The sequence below is a fragment of the Phalacrocorax carbo genome, chromosome 20 (assembly GCF_963921805.1).
Source record: "Phalacrocorax carbo chromosome 20, bPhaCar2.1, whole genome shotgun sequence".
Classification (NCBI taxonomy): domain Eukaryota; kingdom Metazoa; phylum Chordata; class Aves; order Suliformes; family Phalacrocoracidae; genus Phalacrocorax; species Phalacrocorax carbo.
In genome coordinates this window covers 4,834,564-4,854,628 of record NC_087532.1, presented here as the reverse complement: position 1 = coordinate 4,854,628, position 20,065 = coordinate 4,834,564, and the positions used below count along the sequence as shown (strand labels likewise).

The window sequence follows — 20,065 nt, the reverse complement described above, 5'->3', positions numbered from 1 at the left end:
AGCTGCTTAAAACTCAATGCACGTTTCCTGTTGTGTGTTCACATGTGCTCACAAATCTACAAGTGTAGACAAGACTTTTCTTGCTTCAAGCAGGATTGAAGAAATTTGTATGTAGCCAGTACTAACTGTATTGTCAAGAGCTGAGTATCACTTCTTCTCAGCTGTGTTTATACTAATAAAACAGTGCATTATTTCCAAAGGAAGAAAACATCACCTCTAACCTGACCAAAGGTTTTGTATTTAGGATAGGTAGAGCCTGGACGCTTTGATGTTGAATTGAAAACAAACAGAAACAAATATTCAGTGCTCCTGTTCCCAGCAGTTAGGAGGTGACCTTTCATGCTAGTGGCCCAGCCGACCTTTCTGCTAAGGAATCTTTGGTTGACTGTTTGCCTCAAGAATTCTCTAGCAAACTTGGAGCTTAAACTGCCTGTACTTCAGGCTTTTTGTTTTACTGGAGATGTTATGGTTATTTTGGCTGTGAATACATGCACTGACAGTGAAAGGGAAACTCTCTTGAGGACTAGAATCAAGTGACACACCAGAAAAACAGTTCTGTGACAATAATATTAAGCTGTTAGCTTGTTCTCTTTGAACCTACTCCCTTCCTCTTCACCCCTACCCAATGCCAAATCCAAAAGGAGAGCTTGATTTACGTAGGCCTCTGAAAGCAGTGTTAAGTCCCCTTTTAAAAATACATTCAGCTTAGCAGGGGTTTAATGTGTTGCACTTGTTGCTTGCCTAAGCTGGGAAGGAGTGTTATATTAGCTTTTAGAAAACACTTGTCATGATCACATCTCCATGTGTTCTTAAAAGTAAGTTTTAAAGCTTTTTTTTTTTTTGGTACAATTAGTGCAAGCCAGGCAGTGTCCTTGAACCTGCTTTTAAAACAAGGTAACTGGATGAGTTGACTGCAGGACTTGAGAGGGAGCTTTTAAGTGTTTGTGGGCCCTCTTTGTCTTGGGTGTCTCTTTTTTTAAAAAAAAAGTTAATTTACACATTTAATCTGTATCATCTCAGTAAGCCTGTTTACAGTTAGATTGTGTTTCAAGTGTATACATCTCTGGTAGACCTGAAATTGCTCCTTTGGAGCAGTTTTTCTAGTGGGTGAAATGTTTGTGGACTTGATGGCTCATTCTGTTGGAAGAAGTGGAGAATGCTGCTGATCTTGTGGCTTAGAGGGAGTATATTTGTATTTAATATTCTTAAAAATTTGTATGTCTGTATTTAATAGTCTTCAAATATGGTAGGACTCTTGTGCAAAGTTATGAATTATTCGTGTTTGTTATGAGTAGTATGTCTGGAAAGCAGCACATTTAACAGCCCTTTGAAGATACGCTGTCTGTCACTTCTCAGTGCTCAGTCTTTTATGAGCTGAAGCGGGTAGGAACAGTGTACAAAGTGTTACAGTGTTCACGGAAAGCACTGAAAACTGCAAGTTAACGGCTGCTTTCCAGTTCTTAGCTGAAGGGGAGAAGGTGTACCTGGATGTACGTGTGCATGCCTTGAAGCAATGTCTGGAATTACTGATAGCCAGTCAAAGCCTTATTTTTCCAGCTTCCTTTGTTTGTTGCCATGACCTTAATGTTTCTTCAACTAGGTGTTCTATTTAATTATAATGTTTAAAATAAAGTCAGGTATCACCTCACTTGGCTGCGTGCTGAGGCCTGTAGCATGCAGAGCGCTTCGCTTGTAACCGCGTCCCTTGTCTCAGTTCATTATCTGTTAATGGTACTCAACATGACCGGGTGGTTGTGATAAATGGAGGCTGCCAGGAAAACTGGGCTGGATTTTGCATGCGGGGGAATTGAGCTTTATTTCACTGTGTAACGCCAGATAACTAATGCACGTTGGAGCAAAGACAGCAACATGTTGTGCAAGGTCTGTTAGCCATCGGTCCAAAGCCGTCATTCAGTGCATCTCTGCTCGGGCCTGCTCTAGGTCTCGTTCTCTCGGTTTATTTGCCTAACCCTTGTGGAGGTAGTTTTTGCTTGAGTAGGCACGGTGGGTTTTGTGTCCGTATAACTCAACGGGTATTTTTTGCTTTTCAGACATGCATGCTTTTAGTGTTGATGTTAAGAAATCCCGCTCTAGGTTTACAATGCTGTGATGACTAGCAAAAGTGTATTTTCTGACCAAGAAAAGATTTTGGTCTTTTATAATCCACTTACAAAAGGCAAGACAAAAAGTCCCTATTGCAAAATGGAGCTTGAGGCAGTACTCTGTGCATGTGGTTTTTATTTTAGTCTATGAAATGGGGGCAGATCTCCATATCTCATAGAAAAGCCAATTAGTGAAAGTTCAGTTGTTTCTGATGTCAGTGATTGAATGCTGTAGCTGTTCTGTTCATTCAAGAATCTCCAATATGCTGTATAAAACCAGATGGGACTTCAGACGATTTCGCTGCCATCTACCACACTGCCGAATTCTGGAGTTGGTTTGCCTTGGATTTGCAAGACAGCGTCTGAGATTCAAGAGTACTCTCCAGTTCTGTTGCTGTGTTCAAACTCTGGGTGCTGTACTCTGCACTGTTTGAACAACTTTCAGCCTAACGGGATACAAAAAAATTATACGGATACACTTTTTTCTTAAGTTTGAGTGCATTTTTGCAATATATACTGACTTGTAGGATTTGCCATCCAAGCTGGCTGGGTCACCTGTCCTGAAGGGATAAGGTGTTTTTGAACAGATACCATCAAATAGGGTATTTTTCAAAGAAATGGAACTTGGCCTGAATGAATTTACTGCTGGAAAGCTCTTTTGGAAGTCATTTAGAAGTAAACACTCATTTAAATATACACTGGAGCAGTTAAGTTCCTTTCTATGATTTGCCAGGTGTCAGGCCACATTTGATAGAAAATGGAAGTGAGGATAAATGCAATGTGGTTGCTTTGTACCAACTTCAGGGTTGAATTTCAGTTCTGGCAGGTTTGAAGCTATCACACGGCTACTCAGTTACAAAGCTTATTTTGAACCAGTTCTTTCAAAGATAGGCTCCAGTTCAGAAGCTGTTGTACAGTGAATATTGCGGGAGCGAAGCTTGTGCTGCACACCATCTTCAATTTGTATTGATCAGAGCAGTCTTGCAGTGTGGCAAGGGCGTTAGAATTAATCAGCGACTTCAGCTGTGTCCGTGGTTTTAGGCAGCTATTTCTAGAAAGTAGAGAATAAATTCTGAAGTTGGACCTTTGTCTCCTGAAGGACTCCTGTGCTATAGTACAAAACATGGTGGGGAAATATCTGTGGATGAACAGAGGGAAAATATACATATGCCAATAATTAACAGCTTCTGGAAGGAATAAGTTGGCAGACAGTACTTGAGGGTGTCGCTCTAATTAACTGGGTCTGTGAACCTTGATTATGATTTTTTTTAATTTTTATTTTTAATTTGGCTTTGTAAAACCAGCTCTGAGCAGGGTTACTCCCTTATTTTATAGGTAAAATACTGCTGCATGGTTAGGAAACGGATTTGATTGGCAGGGAGAAAGTGTACGTTGCCCTCAGGTAATGGATTACATAGATGACTTGATTAGCATGTTATTCTGAAAGAGAAATAGCAAAGCTTTGCTCTAAAATTAAGTTGGTACTAGCAGCTGAAAGGTCGTGGTTGTGGTGTTAAAGAAGGGTGCAAGACACTGAGATCCAGACAAGTTACAGGTCTGCAGGGAGGCACGTAGTGAGAGGTAAATATTCATTATTTTAGAAATCTGACAATTATAAATGCGATTAGAAGGAACGTGTTTTGCTGAGCAGATGAATTCCTGTTTCTGATGGGGGGAAGGACGCCGTCGTAGAAAGGATTTTAAACAAAATGGCTTACTAATTCAATACACGGCCACAAAATCCCTGTGTAGAAGCGTGTTTTAATGTGACACCGGACGGGCATCTCTCTCTTATCCATCTCGGGAACGAATGCTGTGCGTGGATGTGTTCCCTCCACCCCTCTGTTTTATCTGCATTTCCCCACCCCCTGTGTGTTTTGATCAGCGGTTGTAGAGGCGAGGAGGGCTGGTAGCATTAATATTCCTGGCTGCAGCTCGGGGATGTGAGCCGCTGATCACTCCCGGGGACGCTTTGCCTCCTTCGCCTCTTGCTTGCAGATGCATTTTCTAGCTGACCACGCTATTAAAGAGCTGCCATCAATCACGGGGCTCCCGGTTCCGGCTCGGCTGCGCGGGGAGGAGGAGGCGGCAGAGGCGGGCCGCCGCCGGGGGAAGGACCGCGTGTCTCCGGGTGCCTGCCTGCGCCCCGCCGCGCCGACCGGGGGAGCGGCGCCGGGCCGGGCCGGTGCGTGAGGGCCGGGCGGGGCGCGGGGGTGCGGGACCGGGACGGGAGGGGGACGGGGGGGAGGCACCCGGCGGGGCTCGGCTCCGCGCCGGGTTTTCCCCCGCGCCGCCTCCCGCGGCCGGGCGGGGAGCGTCGGCCGCGCCGCTGAGGGGGGCGGCCGGGCCGGGGGCGGGGGGTCGGGCCCCGGGGCGGGGGTGGGGGGGGTGGTCGGCGGGCCCCGGCGGTGCCGCCCGCTCCGCACCCCGGCCCAGCTGCGAGGCGGCGGGCGAGGCGGAGGGGCCTCCTTTTGTTCACCAACTGCGCCTTCTCCTCGCCCCCGGTTCCTCCCGTTCGATGTCCGCCCCCGCTCCCTCCCCTTCTCGGCGGCGGGAAGCGTGTGTCCCCCCCCCCGCGGGCTCCGGAGGGGAGATGAGGGTTTGCGGGGGTCAGGCTGTAGCAGCCGCTGGGATCGCGGGGGGTGTGTGGTGGTGGTGGTGGGGGTGCCCGGGGCCGGCTGGGGGGTGTGTGTGCACCCCTCGCAGCCGGGAGCGGGGCAGGACCCCCGGGAGGCGGGGCTGCACTGGGGGGGACCTGGGGGCTCCTCGTGAAACTGGAGCTGGGGGTCAATGGAGTGGGGCTGCAAGCCGGGCTGGGGGGTACCTCTGGTGCCTTACACATCCACGGTGTATTTCCGAGAGGAAAAGTGTTCAGGTTGGTCTTGAAGTTGCCTCATTGTTACTTAGGCAGCGATGGCAGGGAGAACACCTGGATGGAGACTTAATTCCCTTTTCCCCTTCTGGCTACTCCAGTTTTTTTTTCAGAACAAGTTGGATCGACGTGGTGGGTGAGGCAATAGTTTTGATTGGCCTGAGAAGTTCCGAATGCTTTAAGACCGCAGGGTTTTCTTTCCATAACAAATGTTTTACCTCTGTGTTCTAAAGATAAACAGGCTAAACGGAGCTCTGTGTTTAATTCTTTTTTGTAAGCAAACGAGATAAGGACACAAGGATTGCGTTTTCCTCCTCAGAGAGCGCCCTTTTTCACGGCGCTCCCGAGTGCCGTCTGGCGCGGTGTGGGGTGGAACTTTTTTTAGCGGTGTTTAGTCGCGGTTTAAGCTAGCGACAGGAGACCTGCTCGGCCGCTGCTTCCTGAGGAGGAAACCAGCTCTGCTTTGTTTTGCAGTCGGTTTTAAGCTCCTCCTGGAGTACATGTGGCTTCGTGGGGAGTTGTGGGGCCGGACGGCCTCCTCCCAGCCGTATGGGGCTGCCCTGGGTCATGCGGGGGAAGACGGCAGCTGGCAGGGAGTCTGGGGGTTTGTAACGTTCGTGTTAGGCATGAGGTAGAGGAAAGTTGAGAGATCTAGGGAAGTGCACTTTCAGATGCTCCACCAATATGTGTCTTCTGGGAACGCTGTTTAAAGTAAACTGGATCTGAAAACCCCGCAGCCCGACGCTATCCCAATGTAAAGCCGTTAATCTGCAGGCAATTAGTTCCAGACGTGCGAGCGACTCTGCGTTTTTGTCAGTGTTTGCTCTTACAGGCAATCACCGTCCTGAATACTTACGCCCAGTGAGTATCACCAGGCAGACGTTTTAGATGCTTAACAGCAAGCTGAGGATTGTGAAGGAGCAGAACTTAAAAGCTTTTATTTGTTTTTCCAACCCTGTAGTTTACTAGTGTTTAAACTATTTTATAAAGATCTCTGGGACCAGTGAAAGGTGGTTTCGAGTCCAGAGCACTTGAGCGCTTATTGTACTCTGGCAGGCTGGGTGCTTGGCAGGCGGCTCTGGAGATGTTATTTGATCTGGCTGCACGATAGAATTGACGAGGATTACACCATTCCCCCCCCCCCCCCCCCCCGTGGCTGTTTGAAAGCGATGCATCAGCGAGTGTTGTTCAATAGGGTATTTTAAGACAGAAACTGCATGTATTCACTTTAAGCATGTTTCCAGAGAAAGGCAGTTAAGAATTTGTCTTGTTTTGCGGTTAGGATTTATGAATTGAGGCGAGGGCTGACGTAATCCATCCTACCACTTCCTTTGTGTGTGTTTTAGAGTTGATAGTGCTTTGTTTTACTTAAAATAGCCAGGGCTGTTTCTTAAATACTTCTGTCTCCTTTATGCTCTGGCCTTCGGTATGAGCAGACAACTTGTTAAAGTTGCGTGCGATTATGCCTTTTGGAGGAAATGGTTCCTTCCTTTTGTCACTGAGGTTCAGCGGATTGCCTGTATGCTAAGTAGATGAGACTTTAATTTTAATTAACATAATGATGTATACAGCTGTTCTGTCAGAATGCATCGACCGGCTCTGCAATTCTACTGCAGGTTGTAGAGAATCTCCTGGTGTGTCTCTCAACCCCTCATTTGCTTACCTTTATTTACGTAAAGGTGGTGAGGTGGGGCTTTTGTTTCCTGATGAGTGGTTAATGGCTCATCTGCGAGACAGCTTTGCTTTGATTCATGTGTCAGGGAAAGAAAATCAGCGATTAAACTAATCCTAAACCTCCTTGGCTTTTTGGGTTGAGGGGGGTTACGCTACCTATTGTGGTGCTTAAGAGTAGCCAGAAGGAACTGGTAACTTGGCAGTTTGACAGGGTCAGTGATTGTTTCCCCACCCCAGGAACAAGTTCCTGCTACAGTGATAAACCTGTGTGTAGGTTAAGCACTTAAAGGGTGATTGTACTCTCTGTCTGGGGTGGGAATCCAAACCATTTTTGAAGTGTAGAAACGATACCATTCCTTTTTGGCACCTGAGATATCTTCATACCGCTGACATTTTTTATTTAATGGGTCAAATTCCAGCAGGTAAAAAATATTCTGCAAACTCAGTGGAGTTACTTCAGAATCAGCTGCAAGTTCAGCTTGCTATCCAGCTCATCGTCCAACGATCCCATGCTGAGGTCCTAAATTGGTAGCATTTGATAGGGTTGAGGTTTATGGGTATAAAAAAAGGCACCCTTCCAATAACTTTATGCTTCCTCTTGGTAATGGGATGCTGCAGATTTTTAGGAAGACTGTCTCTTGCAGAGATGCATTGTATTGTTTAATGAATGTACAGCTTTATAGAGCCAGCTCTGGATGTTAGGTCAGTGTGCACATGGTAATCTTTCCTTGCTCTGGGACTGGTTCAGGTGATACAGAGAGGTTGTGCTGAATCTGTGCATGCTGGATTAGGAGCAAAAGCAGGTTGTTAAACACTGAAAACCAGTATTTCTGTGACTTGTTGATATATACTGATATCAGATGAAATATCATTGTGTTCCAGTTGCTGGTAAAAACCCAATTATGAAGGCAGAGTGTAGAAATAGATGTTATGTGTTGAGATTATCATGAAATGCTGTTTTGACCAAGTGATTTTTAAAATTAAGCGTATTTCTTTGCAGCTTGAGCCTGGGCTCTGACAGATGAATGGAGAGAAGGGTGATGACTGGAGTTGGTGCCGTCCCTTGGCCTTACCTCTCTGGTGGCCAGTATTACCCTAGTCCCCAAAGCAGGGGTATTTAAACCACGAGTGAAACTTGGTTTTGACCTGCCACTGTTCTCAGCCAGACATGTCTAGTTAAATTCTACTTCAGCTGAATGCACCAGGTGGAAAACAAAAGCAGTTTGGGAGCTGAGTTGCAAGTGCATCCAAGTTCTTTCTTAGGGGTGTGACAGCTGTGGGGGACTGGCTTACTTGGCTCCGTAGCTAAGAGGTTCAGCAAATTGGATAGAACTAGCAGTGTTTTCTAGGCATTAGGAAGCAGAAATTCCATATAGCCTTTGGTGTTTGATGCAGATGCTCAGCACTTTCATCTCTAAAGGCTACAGAGTAGCTTTGACCGCTTTAATAAAGCGGTCCCTTACAGATGTGATTGGGTTGTCAACAAGCCTGCATATTATTTTTATTAATTTTTGTGAGCTGTGGTGTCTTTGCCAAGATGTCTACCTCTTGCTTAAAATATTTATTCTTTTGAACCTTGGGTATTTAAAGTATAAGGACCAGGTCAGTAAATGACACTGACTAGCTCTGCTTTGCTTTTTAAGGGTTGATAAGAGAAATGTTATCTTAATCACTGTAGTCCTAGAATGGAAATCTACCTGATACTCTGATGTGAATCTCTAATATTGATAGTCAATTGCATAAATCTTTAAATAAAAAGTTTTTCATCTTTGTTTGCAGAACATTGCTTTAGAAACAGGTCTGTCCAAGGGGCAGCAGAAGTGGCTTTGTATGAGGGGAGGTTCTTATGGTTTTCTGATCTTGGGGATCACCGAGCTGCACGTAGTGTGGATATAAGTGTTCAATGTAACAAACACTCCCAACTAAGATGGACAGGCCTTTTCTTGGGGTAATTTACCAGTCAAAAACATGTAGATTAATGTGCAAGTATTTTCTAATATGTATAAAATAAGGCAATTTCAGAAGGGTCATTTTAGGGGAGAAAGGGCTGTGTCAGGGAAACTGGAATTAGAGTTGGCATAGTTCAAACTGTCATGCCAACTGGACCTTGCTTAGCCTTGCTCTTGGCTTAACTGTTTGTCTTGTTGGTGTGTGTATTTCTCACAAAAGAAAGCAAAGCCTGTAGTGATGTAACACTCTGAAGTAATAAAGGATAGGACCCATGAAAAACTTCCTATAAGCTAACTTTGTTTATGAAAAATATCGTGAAGCATCTCTAAATGCATCGGAGGGAGATCTGGTTTTTATACTTCAACTCCTTTAACAGAGGTGAAATTCTTTCCAGAAGAATGGGCAAAAAAGGATATTTATTCCAAAGTTTGCCTGGAGTAGTGGTTTGAGTTCTGACCTTTGGATACAAAGTGAGAACAAATAGTGTTGAAAAATGTAAATGATTAAAACAAGCTGGCCTTCTTTAGGAACCTTTTTTTGTGAAGTTATGCCAAGAAAAGGTCTTGATGATGGGATAAACATTTTACTACTGGAATAAATAGTATTTGATTGTGATGCATAGATTTTCTTATAACCACATGGCGTTTTTTTATATAGTGCTGGGTCGCAATTCAGGCTTTTTCTAATGTTGGCAGAGGCACAGAAGAAATGGCTGTAAATTAGCATTAACAATGTAGCTGTACACTTTTTCTTGGGAAGTAATGGTGAATTTGGAAAGTGAACTTGCTTTGATTAGGCTTCTGAGAATGGATATAATGCTCAACTTCATATAAGATGACGATACAGTGTTAAATAACAAATATGGAATGTATTAGTATGCGTTACTGAAAGTTAGGTACTTGCAGATTTCCTAGTCTTTTTCCATTTAAAAAAAATTAAATGAACTGACTGTGAAAAGCTGTATGATGGGTAAACCTTTTGTTAAAACCAACCACTCTTGGTATAGATACATCGCTGCTTCTGTAACGCCAACTTTGTACGTGTAATAAACCTTGTTTTAGGTGCTGATTTGAATTTTCTTGAAACTAGCAATAAAAAAAATGCTTTGGTTATGACTGTTTGATCTCTACAAATGACAAATTCACAAAATGACTTGTTCTTGAAGTAAAGCTGAGTTTCTGTTAATAGGCAATAAGTGTTCCAGTAGCATCTGGAGTCTGATAAGCTTTTATTCTGTTTACATAGTTAAAATTAAAAACATTTAGTAGTTTGAGCATTATTGTCAGGTGTTGTGTGTTTAATCTTGTTTTAGAAGATCAGGGCCTCTGTTTTGATCATTGCTGGGAACTGGCGAAAGTGCAGAGAGTTTAGCTGTTCTGTTGGACATTTCAATCCATAGCCATAGCCCTGTTCTTGTTCATCTAGCTAGGAAAATGATGGCAGTGAGATGTTCTGAAACCTAAAAATGGCGTCGCTTTAGGTTCGTTCTTTACTGTGGAGGTTTTGCCAGTTAATCTAATCAATCTGCAAACCCAACATACTTACCTAAACCAGGGCCAAGGCGTTGCTTCTTGTGATGGTGGGAAGTTCGCAGCCTTTCTGTGCTGGCCAGCGGCACCCCTGCCGCGCCTCGTTGCTTGGAGAACTGTAGAAACCCAGCAGAGAGTGGCAGGTATTTTAACCCAAGCACGAGTTAGGCCTGGGAACTTGAGTTATTTGTGTTTTTTCATGTTGTGAAGTTTCGTGGATTTAGTCAGTGACAGATGACTAAAAGCGGCCTCAGCTACCATTACAAGACAATGTGAAAATGACTGAGCCATAATATCGGAGTGAATACAATTCAAGCGCTTAAGGTTGGGGACTCTTTCTAAAAAAGTCTGACAAAGTAACAGATCCCTGTAGAATTTACTTTTCCAAGCAGTCAAAACATACTGTATTTATTCCATTTCCTGCTGAAATCTAACAAAGGAGCCAAGAATCAGATTTCCCTTTCCTGATAATAAAGCTATTCCTTTGAGATTACAGCTGGGAATGGATTTTTTAAAAGAATATAGCAGTTCTGCTTATTAATTGAATGCTCTTAGGTAGTCTTGCATGCTCGTTTGTACAAGAGTATATGGGAAAGAACACATCTAACCTGCGTGTTTAATATTAGACTATTGTAATTGGCTTGAAGTTGGAGACCAGCCTGTGCTTGTAGTTAAGACTGGTAGGAGAGTTAAGAGCAGCCCAAGGTTATTAGATCATTTGGAAACTGATTACCCTTTCACAGTGTAATAAAGTAATTATGAATAGTGTATGAAAATTGGTTGCAGTCTGTTTCAACATTATGACTGCCTGTCTTTAAAAGAAATTGCATTGTCCTCTTTTGTGTTGATCTTATAATTTGCATATTCAAAGCATGTTAGATATTTGCCACTTCCAGCTGTAAATGCTAAGTAGCATTTAAAAAAACAAATTATGCCATCTGCTTGTATAGGTTTTCTGTGAGGTTTTTCAATTCTTGATAATATTTCACCTTCGGTCTCTTCTCTTTACGATAGTACATGCCGCTGTTGCTAAGGGAATTTGAAGTACGTTCTGGTCTAAACTGAAAGAATTCTTTCATGAATGGATGTAGGAGTTGCAACTGAGCGGGGCTCTTGCAGCTTCATCTGTTGGTAGGGTATTTCTGTGCAGCCCTGACATAAGAAAAGGTAGCGTTTGGGAAGAAACAGGCACGATGATCTATTTTTGACTCAAGTAGCGCATGATCAAGTGCTCAGGTACATGGGGAATAGCAATGTGAATTTTTATTTTTTTCAATCATAAAAATAAGTTTTAGCTTAACTTGACTTTGTGCACAAATAAGAACCGTGGCTTTGATACAATTTGTGACTAAAATATTGTTAATGTGAAAAAATAAGTGTAGCTATGCTCTCTAAATCACAGCTCAGCACAGTTTACCTTGGGATTGTTTTAGCTGCGCTTCCTTTAGAAGGGGTAACGAGGACGGACTAGTGCCAGTGGTAGCCTCCCCTATCATGTCACTCCTGTCTGCAGGTTCTTGAGAGGCAGAGTCTGGATTTGAGGGACTAACTGTGTGAGGTTTGCCCTAAAAAGATGTGCAAGCTCCATGTAGTTGGTGAAAGCAATTCTTGGGGATTTTTAAAGCATGGAGTCAGTAATATAAATTGGAATGAAGCTAAAGATGTATATGCTGAACTTTAGAGTTAAGCTTTTTTAACAAATGCTGCTGTATAAAGTTATGTTTTGGCATAAGGATTTATTGAATCCATGCTTTTGGCTGAGTGCTTGTCTTCTGAAGACGTACTCTGGTATCTGAGATGCCAAAGGTAAATATAACCAGCTTGTTTTGTTACATTCATGTGGGAGTTCAACAAGCTGGGTTTAGGATTTCAGGAGCACTATGAAATTTCTGATGGCAAAATCTCTGCTGAGCGCCTATCTCTCAGCTCATTTTGACTACAGAGGATTGTTGTTGCAGATAAATGACGAGCATTCTATGTCAGGCTGTTAGAATTCTGAGGCCATTCTGTACTCTGAAACCCATGCTATGATGTGTAGTGTGAAGTTGATGTGGGTCTTGGGAGAGAGCTCTAAGAGGCTGCCGGCCTCCGCTGTTGGGTTCCATGAGCTTAGTTGGGGGTTACTGGCTGCCTTGTTCATCCCGGTGCTGTGGTGGTGGCGTGGGCATCTCGGAGGGGTTTCAGTGCAAAGCCCTCTGGCATGGCAGAAGTGGAAGGTTAGTGTAGTGCAGGTATGACAGCATCTCTGCACGTGCAAATCTGCGTGGCCTTTATTGAAATAGGCTCAACAGACTCTCCGGCACTAGTAAAATGCCATGACTTTACGCTAAACAGGTATATTAGGTTTCTATCATAGGCTTTTTCATATTTAAAAAACCAAGTCCTTACCAGGCTGCTTCAGAAGAATTACCTCAGTTATTCTGCTGTAAGCTAAAGAGCGTACCACACAGAAGGCTACCTTTTCTGTGTTCCTACATCTTCGTTAAGGTTCCTGAAGGCAGCCAACGCAGCTGAAATACCCGTTGAAAATACTAAAGTAAGCATGAGATTCTCCAGTGTGTTTTTTGCATTGCTGCTCTGGATATCTTGGAGCTTGAGGAAGCTCCAACCGGGCCAGACATGCTTCATAAACACTGTTGGTGTTTTCTTCAAAATAGACTTTTTAATGCAGTTTGAAAGTTTGAAATGTACCAGTAGCTTAAGATGGTTTTGTTTGCTTTCATGGAAGTTCTAAAGTATGTTAACTCCTCTTAAGCAGATAAACAAGTGATTGAGGTAAGTGTGTGGATGATGATGAATAATAACAACTATATTATCTTTCGGACGTCCTGCCTCTTACAGCCCAAATTGTGCATGTGACTTCAATTTATTTTTTGTTCTGAAGCATATGTCTTAATATGTGAGGAAAACAGTGGTTGGGTGGTGTGTTTTGTGTTGTGTGGTGGTGTGGGTTTTTTTGTCTGGAATTAAATAGCTTTTTCAGAACTCTTGATGCATTTTTTTGTTTGTTTGGGGTGCGTGTGTGTTATTGGGTTTTTTTACCACCCCTTCCCCCCAAGGCTATTACTTTGTGGGAGGTTTTTTTTTAAACTCTGAGCAGTGTGAGTGAAGCTACACCCGTCTAGGAGGTAATGGACAAAGAAATAAAACACAGCGCTATTGAAGAATCATGAAAAGGTTTTCACTTTGCGGTTGGGCTTGAGAGCTTGATAAATACCCTTCTGTAGAAGTTTATCTTGTTCTTTCTTGGCCCTATCAATGCTATTTGATGCTATACATCAGAATTTATTTCATATTCTGAATAAAAAATAGTTACATAATTGTTTTGAAATGTTGGTTATACTGACGTTTATTCTGATTCACAGGCCCAGGTCATAATTCAGCATGTGTTAAGAACTAGTCAGCAAGTAATAAATCTCACCACAGTTGTATATGTTATCTCATGGGAGAGGCTACAGGACTGAAGGAGAAAACAGGCTAATCCCTGATGGGTTGGGTAGATTTAATTAGGTCCCAGTTGCGCGGGTAACTGGCACTTGCTGAATTTTCCTCTGTAGTATTTTGAAAGTAGCTTCTCAGTCCTGATTAGGTTAGTGTTTCAGGAAGAAAACTTTGTGACATTACATCCTTCTAAACTCCTGCTTGTTTAGTTGTTGGATGCTCATGTGCAGTAAATGATGGAAATGTCATAGACAAGACTCTTCAAAGGTATGCTTTTACACATAAAACTTTATTGCATCATATTTATAATAGAATGTAATTTGTTTTGCTGTCTTGGGTTGCTGAAGGATCACCTCAGGTTTTTATTTTGAAGAACAAGTGAAATATGGTAATCCTAGTTTATGTTACTGTGGGAATAAAGTAAGTCTTAAAAGACACGCCTTGGTCACAGATCGATTAAACGCTGCTATGAACAGTTTGTGGTGCTCTGCTTAGCCTAGTGTCTTGTCCACTATAGACTGCAGTTTAAGAAATCTCTTAATGTTGTTTCAGAGCTCTAACTGATGTCTAACCTTAAAACTTTTACGTTGAAAATGGAGTTAGGAGTTTCGTACTGCTTCATTTAGGAAAAATAACCTTCTTTTTGAAGGTATTTCCAGTATGGCGTGTGTGCTCTTGATTTGCATTTCATGGGGTATTAGCATGTAATTATGAAAGCTAAGGATGTTTTTCTTTCATTGTTTAACTTCATATGCTCATTCTTATCTTTAAGTGTTTCCAGTCTCTTTTATTTTTGTGCGAATGTATCGTTCAGTACATAAAGGATGAGTAGTCCTGGATTTAAGGAGGGCAAGGCTCAAGGCCACAAAACCAAGCTTTTGCCCCAGTACCTCTGCCACCTCCCAATTCCTGTTGGTGGCAAATGGTGAAACATGGTGGTATTGTATTGTAATGGGAATGAGGCCACCAGATTTCACGTGGGGCTCAATAATCGTTTGCATTGGTTGTTCTATGCTTAATGGCTTATGGTCTAATTTTGCAACATTGTTCTCAGCAGCATACAAGATCAGACCTAAATACATTAATACAACTATATCGCCTCATTCTGTTACATGAAATTCCATTACTTGAGTCATACAATAGTCAAGAGTATCTACTGAGAGTACTGGAAGTAGGAATTAATGTCTGAAGCGTGACCAAAGTCAGAAGTTATTTCATGCAGTGTTAAAATACTTCCTCTTGGCTTAGATTAGAAGCAGACTAATCACTTAAAGCAGTTCTTAATGTTTTCTTTCTCCTGCTCATGAAAGACTCAGCCAGTTATGAAGTCCTTTTCAAATGGGTTCATTAGCAGTGGCCAGCAGACTACTGATGCAATCGTACTTGTAGCAGAGACAGACCGCTGTTTGAGACAATGTGTAGCGTTGAAATGCCGAATACGTGAGACCTGTGAGCTAGTTCTTTTTTCAAAAATAGTGCATCAGATCTAATGAGGAATTCAATCGGTTGCTGCCCAGGAGAAGTAACATGGCTACAAAGAAGGTGGACTTTTCTGTTACTATCAATACTATGTACTTTTTTTTTTAAAAGAAAGCTCACTGATTTCCAGAAAAGTGAACCAGACTTAAAGGAAAAAAACTTAAGGAAGCTTGTACGGTGCAAAGTCATGTTAGATGGCATTGAGCAAATGAGAAATCTGGTATTCATGGGTAGTGTGTGAGTTGGCAAGAACGGTGTATCGGTGAGTTCCCTGGGCTGTTTAACTTCGTCTAAATACAGTTGCTGTTCGCCTACGTGAACTTGCGAAGAGCTCTGCAGTGTTGCAGGTGGTGGTAGCTGAAGGAACCGAGGGGGATCGCTGCTGTTCCCTTGCTGTGGTTTGCTAGGATGGGTGTACAGTGCTTTGGTGGTTGTACTAGGGGAACTGTAGTAGAAGTTACTTGCTGGTGCTGGAGGAAATGGGTTCTGCTTTCTGAACTTAGAAAGAAAGATCTGAAAATGATGGTAGACAATGTTTTTTTGTTTGTTAACTATCTGTTCTGCTTCATGATCCCATGCATTAAGATACAGGTTTATATGATCTTCTAATTTGCTATCTGTAAAAAACAAATCTGTGGGATTTGTGTGAATTCTCTTTTGTTCAAAAATACACGACATGGAGATGGAGTGTTTCCTAATTACCTGTTCACTGCTGTTAGTTATCTTACATATTCAGTCTGAGCTGATGATGGGGTGGGCCTGGCCCTTTCTGATTAAAATGAAATGAAGCATTACAATTCCACAGTATTACATACGTTGAACAAGGGAACCATGCCTTACTATTATCTGGAGATTTAAGTCCTTGCTTTTTGAAGAGGCAGGAAGATGAAGTCGGGGACTTTGGACAGTAACAATTTTAGCAGTGATAAACCTGTATGCATAAGCAGTGTAGATTTTGTGTGTGGGGGGTGTGTGGTTTTTTTTTTCTTAGAGTGGCAGAGATGAAGTTGAGGGGAGGAGGTTGGTGTATGCTTTGTTTCTTGCTGAGTCCTGTGAGTGTAGTCTGGAGACAGGTTATTGCAGGTCTCCCAGGGTCTTGGTGTGACCGTGGGCAAGTTGGATGTATTCATGCCTAAGACACCTAGCTCTATTTCTGGGATGAAATTACTTTGGAAGTCAAATGTCAATATTGACAGCTTTGGTTTTCTATCACTTAAGGTCATACAAGAGATCATATGGTCTCTTGAAATATAGATCCTCTTTGCAAATAACCTCTAACGTGTTTTGAAATGTTTAGCAAGAAGATAGAAGGATAATTAGCTGTTGCGTAGGTTTACTGCAGACGAAAGTACGTTTAAACACTACACCTCTCACAACTTTCTGTGCTTGTGCTTATTCTTTCTTTCTTGCACATGGTATTGTGTGTTTTTGCTTTTTGAATAATATGCCTGCTGCCTCATAGCAGAACCTGCTTGTGTAGCTGAAGAGTAAAGATCAAAGGTCATGCTTCCACTAGTAAGGTTTAAAAACTAAGTACTTGTTACTGTTTTCTGTAAATGCAATAAAGGAAGTGCAGGTATTATGAAATTATGAAGAATATGCTGACCATTTGCTGTACACAGTCTATAATATGAGACAGAGTTCAAGCCTACATTTCACACATGAATAAGCACACTTAATCTCATGATTACAACAGTGCTTCTGTACTGGGAAGTGAGGCTTTGTAGGCAAGAAAATGCTGATATTTCTTCTGTCATTAACCAAAATAAGCTGCTCCTCAGAGAAAAATGAGACCAATGTCTGAAATTAAAGACAGTTTCTCTAGACACAAATATAATCTGTCTTAATGCTTGTGTAAAAAGTATTTTAAAATAGTAGACAAAAGTCCTGTTAATATCTATTGCTTGTTCTGATAATTGTACTCTTCCCCCCCCCCCCCCCCCGTCATAGGACTGAAAGAGAGCAGAATTTCTTTGTTTCCACTCCTGTGGAATTTTATGGAGCCCTTAAGTGGTGTAGCTTTAGATGGTCTCTGCAACTCTTGGGATGCTGCTTTCTTTAGAGAGAAATTGCTTTAATTATAGCTGCATTTCAGTCTGGTCAGTCAGCTCGTCATAGGAGCCCTCCCTGCAGTTATTCTTCCATTTTGAGTAGTTCCAATACACAGGCAGTTGTACGGAATAAAACAGTTAGTGTGGCTGAAGACCAGAGTTTTTGCATTTGCTGCTCAAAGGGGATTTTCAAAAATAACCTGATCTAGCTTTCACTCGGGTGATTTCAGTGAAGATATTTTGGAGGCTTTCTAGAAGATGAAAGGATTGCGAGAGGGCAGCTGCATGCCCAGACATTTAAAAAAGAAACATCCAGTGGAGAATAGGATTGCTACCTACATCTACATATAGGGAATGACAGTTTGGTGGATATTTGTAGACATGTTGCAGAGATGGAGGTACCAAAAATAAAATTTAGAATAGAAATTGAAATTATATGTAAGTGCATAGGGTTCTAGATGTAGTTACACTTGTTGTTGCCTGCACAGCAGCAATGGTCTAATTCGAATAAATACACACAAATCAGTGTTTTCAGTATTATGCAAGACTCATTTCTGTCTTAAAATAAGTGACTTCACAGGAAGGCATAGATACGCAATGTACTGGTAACTTCGATAGTCATGCGTTCCTTAAAAGTAGAGCTGTTGTAAAATGGACATGTGATTCTGTTTCGTGGAAGTGTTCTTTAACATTACTGTTAGCTTGGTGCTGTTGTGTGCCAGGAATTTCTCTTTATGCATTGATTTCTTTGTTGGTGTTTCCCTGGTCTGAATTTACAGCATTTGGGAATGTTTATCTTTTACCTATTTTTAGTAAACATACTACAGATTTTTTTTTTTGCCACAGACTTGCCTGTCAGGAAATCCATATGCATGCTTTCAAGGTTTACCCTTTTTGCTTCTGAAAGTCTGTCATCTTTTTCTGAAACCTATGTCAGCAAATGGAATTTTTTACAATACTTCATGCTTTCTCCAGATAAATCATAATCTATTTGTTGGTATATGAATGGTCCCATGGCTAGTCTGTGGTGGTGATGGAATGGTTGCCACTGCCTTGGTTTTAGGTTATCTACTGTAATCTCACTTTTTTGTCCCTTATCTGTGTTTTTGTTGGCTGGAGAGTTATCCTGCAAATCTAGTTCTGGCTTGATATGGTTGCTGGAAGGAAAGAAAGTAATTGTGGCTGGTAGAAGTATGATCTGTTCAAAATAATTTGCTGTATATCATAAGTTCTTGTTTAACTTTTGCTGTTTTGAATGTTGTTAAGCAACTTTACAATGCAGATGTTGTCTTGGCCCCAAATGGCATTAAATTCCCTAGACAATAGTTCTTGTTACAATAGCAGCTCTTTACCAGGTCCCTTGGGCCTTCTCTCCCCTAACAGCCTTTTAAAGTGAGGGAGCTGCTTTGTGTTACATGGACATTTTAAAAAGTCCTGTTTTCAATGGTGTTATGGGACTACTACTTTACATTACTCAGACCTATATTGTAATAATAATTTACATTATCTTGAATGACTTTAGAGGAGTAGTAAATACATGGCTGTGTATTTACTGTCTGTAGATAGTTGTTTGTTCCCCTATGTTATAAAGGCCACTAAAGCACCTTTTAAAATGACGAGAGGAGTTTAAGCATCGTGGTTTAACAGAGTGGACTGATACAGCGGCTCGGATCTGAACTCGTGTGCTGTAGTCAGTTTTGTGTCGTGCTTGCTCTCTGGTTCCGAAGCGGCCACCCAGCCCTCGGCCGTTAAGCTTCCTGCATGTGGCCGAGGTGAAAGGGGCACAGGGCGTGGGAGGGCCTGTCTTCAGTGGTTTTTGTGTCGCAGCATGGTAACTGAGGCCCGAACTCTTCAGGTGGTGACCAGACTAACAGCCTCATATCAAAACGAGTGTGTAGAGAGCTCCAGTGTCCCTGCTGGTTTTTAGATTCCTCACCAAACAGTAACAGAGAAAAGAGAAAGTCTAGCTGGTTTATCTGTTGAAATTGGGAAATCTTACTGGGAGTGCAGAAACTTCCAAAGACTATTGATTTTATGTTGCTGCTCCTAATTAATGTGGGGAGAAATTGGGACTTATTTGGATTAACATTACTTCTACAGAGGCCAATGTGTAAAACTGTCTAAAAGCAGGTGTTCTCAGAAAGCTTTTCTCAGATCACTATTGTCAATACTGTATGTGAATTGCCTGACTGTTTTTGGAGGAGGTAGTGGCTGATATGTTCACCCCAAATATTATCCCTGGTCTTTCAGACTACTCTGTGGTCAAAACTGACTGTTGTGTAAGTTTTGTTCTTGGTACTTATTCAGTTTATGACTTTTTGCAGGTAGATAGTTTCTCTACCTGTCCTATGCCAATTAGAATACCACAAACATGGTGAAATGCCACTTTTTTTCTCTTGGATCCTTACCACTCTAGTCTTTAAAAATTCTCACAGTTGCCAGGTAAATCTGGCTGCTTTTGGAGGGAAGATTTAAAGATGCTTGAAACTTGAGTTTCAAGTAAAATTAAATGAAACATGTTCCTCCTCTGAATATGTAACTCTAAAGACAAGCAGAATAGCCTGTTGTTTTCTGTGGAAAAATGTAGAAGTACTACTTTTGCCTGGTGAAATCTTGCTTTGCTTCTGAGAGGAATCTCCTTCGCTCTCTTTCTCCTGTTCCTTTAAGTTTTGTGGCATTGACATTTTGTTGGAGAGGGACTTATGATCTTACCTAAGCTGTCATCCTGCAGAGCTCGTCTGTCAAACAGACCCTCGACCTGGATTTCAGAATGATGCCATAATAGCCCAAGTCAGAGCGTATCAGTGCGAAGGTGGGATGTGCAGCGGGAGGGTGCTGATATGCAGCATTATACAGACTGTGATTTCAAAACTGACAGCTGTGAGCATACTTGGTGTAAGGCATGGCTCAGAAATAGGAGATGTATTGTTTTTCTTTTCTTAGGTCAAGTTGGGTAAATAGCGGGGG

The 20,065-nt window shown here is 42.2% G+C and overlaps 1 protein-coding gene across 5 annotated transcripts in view; it reads left to right on the top strand.

Moving 5' to 3' along the window:
• RERE (arginine-glutamic acid dipeptide repeats) overlaps positions 1–20,065 on the top strand; it is a 255,086-nt gene that overhangs the window by 45,441 nt on the left and 189,580 nt on the right. The window contains exon 1 of one of the 5 annotated variants that reach the window (XM_064470532.1): positions 4,028–4,287. The exons of the other annotated variants lie outside the window; for them this stretch is intronic. The gene's annotated coding sequence lies outside the window, so the exon portion shown is untranslated. Of the gene's footprint in view, positions 1–4,027; positions 4,288–20,065 lie in introns of those variants that run through there. 5 annotated transcript variants of the gene reach the window in all.